Source organism: Notothenia coriiceps, unplaced genomic scaffold (genome assembly GCF_000735185.1).
Source record: "Notothenia coriiceps isolate Sejong01 unplaced genomic scaffold, NC01 NC01_scaffold00021826, whole genome shotgun sequence".
In the NCBI taxonomy this organism is placed as follows: domain Eukaryota; kingdom Metazoa; phylum Chordata; class Actinopteri; order Perciformes; family Nototheniidae; genus Notothenia; species Notothenia coriiceps.
The window spans coordinates 738-3,227 of NW_011354527.1; the positions used below are offsets into that span (position 1 = coordinate 738).

At 41.9% G+C, this 2,490-nt stretch overlaps 1 pseudogene; it reads left to right on the forward strand.

Moving 5' to 3' along the window:
• Window positions 1-722: 722 nt before the first annotated feature.
• On the forward strand, window positions 723-1,383 carry LOC104953485 (Y+L amino acid transporter 2 pseudogene; annotated as a pseudogene).
• The last annotated feature ends 1,107 nt before the right edge of the window (window positions 1,384-2,490 follow it).

The following is a 2,490-nucleotide window of genomic DNA, read 5'->3' on the forward strand; positions in this document are numbered from 1 at the left end:
AATGATGCTCAAAGGTTTTTTTTTTAAATAAATAAAAACACTGAGCAGAGGAAATATTTGCCATAAGTGAAAGCCATCTTATCGTTGTTTATTTTCAATGTTTCTATTGTTTACATTTCAATATTTGATATTGAGGTGATGAAAGTACTGGAAGTTAATCAGGTTACCTCATTTTTAAACAACCCTATTATGCTTTTTGGGGTTTCCCCTTTCCTGTAGTGTGTGCCATATGTTTATGTGCATGTAAATGATATGCAAAAGATAAAATCCCCTATTTCCTTCAAGAGGGAGTTCCTCTCCCACAGAACCTCGGCTGAATTGGACTACTTTTAACTTCTGTAACATAGTAACATCACTATGTGACAGTCACATTCCTATTGGCTAGCGATCCAACACATTGTACGTGACAGGCTAAGGGGCGGGACATCTCTAAGCGGTTGACCAATCACAACAGATCCGCCCAGCTAACCAATCAGAGCAGACTCTGGTTGCAGACAGAGGGTGAAAAGAGGTGCTACAGCACAGGCAGTATGAGAGAAATAAAGAGCTTTTTGAACATTAAAGCATTAAGACATGTCACAGTAGAGGCACAACATACAAATATGAACCTGAAGATGAGCATAATAGGGCAAATACATTTTGGACAGGTAATTAGTAATTGTAACGGATATATTCTTGAAAGTAACCCTCTTAATTCTTTCCCTATTATCCCCACACAAGGTCCGATGGACAGTCTAAGGAAGAGGTTGGGGGTCATGTCACAGACAATATGTCCAAAGTGGTGGGCTTCATCTGAAAAGACTGTAAAGGCCCCGGTTAATGAGAAAGATGAGAAAATGCAGTTGAAGAGAGAGATCTCCCTGGGGAATGGGATCTGCCTCATCGTTGGGAACATGATCGGCTCCGGGATCTTCATCTCGCCCAAAGGTGTCCTGATGCACAGCTGCTCCTACGGGCTCTCGCTGGTGATCTGGGCCGTTGGAGGCCTCTTCTCCGTGTTCGGGGCTTTGTGCTACGCAGAGCTTGGCACCACCATCACCAAGTCTGGAGCCAGCTACGCCTACATCCTGGAGTCCTTCGGAGGCTTCCTCGCCTTCATCCGTCTGTGGACCTCCATCCTGCTGGTGGAGCCGGCCAGCCAGGCCATCATCTCACTGACCTTTGCAAACTACCTGGTGGAGGCGTTCTACCCCACATGCAACCATCCGTACGATGCTGTCCGGCTCATCGCTGCAGCCTGCCTCTGTAAGAAACACTTCTCTCTCGCTATATAGTTTATCTCCCAGAAAAACAGCCTCGACTGCTATGAAACATTAAAGGTCCCATGTCATGCTTTTCCAGTTATTACCCGTCCCCTTCTAGCTTTTTCTGCATGTAAACGGTCTGCAAAGTCACAAACCCTCACAGTACACCCTGTAGCGAGTAAAACTCTATTTTTCTTTTCCCATTTTTTCCTTCCGGGGCATATTGACGTAACAAAGTCCAAATGGACCAATCCGTGGAGCTCCGCAGACACCCTCTCACTCAGCCTTATCTTTTCTCAGCCGCGGTGCTGCGCGGAGCTCCGTACACACCAGGCCCGGCTCCAGGATGAAATGACTGGCAATGTAATGAATTGACACACCAAGCTTTTTTCCTTCTCACTGCTCTAGAATCTCTTTGCTTCTTTATTTGTATTCCGGATTTACAGCTCTCATTCTGTGCTTTTCCCCTGATCTTTAACGATAGTACATTATTAGATGGCTGCACTTTGGTTAACAGACTAACATTGATTTCCTCAATGTATACATTGACAGGCTCTGTAATTATACCATAACCTTTTCTCCTCTATCCCTTAACTCGTCTTCCTACAGATTTACTTACTTACTTACTATCTATTCTATATCAGGATTAAAGAAAAATTAATCTGGTTTATTTTTTATTTCCAGGATTGAATGTTCAAACCAAGGCCTAAAACCTGGCATTTCATAACAAAGTGACTAATATATCAACCAAATGTAATATTGGATAAAATACTACACCAAATGGAAAGACACAGATAAACATAAAGTCCCCTGGTTTGTCCCTAGAGTCTAACTGCCATGAGAAAAATCCAATCAATGTTCCAAAATCCGTCACTAGATGTCGCTCATTGTACCAATACGGTTTATAATAATACGTAACATATTATTATTATTGTATAGTAAAAGGGCTCACTTTGACAAAATCCTGATCCATAGAGGCATTGCAGCCCTAAATAATAACAAGTAACCATCATGTGTGGTGCTATCTGTAGATGTCTGTCTTATTTTTTGTCGATTTCATATCGTTTTCACAGTGCTGTGAAAATGAATTTCCCCCTGGGGACAATAAATCTAATCTAAACTAATTTAATATTCAATCCCGTACTTGGCGATTGAGAACATACATTCGTAATTTACCTTGTTTAAAGCACTTTTGTTGTAATACTATGGATTTAGTTGACACTACTAGCCGACTTTCTTTTGTCCA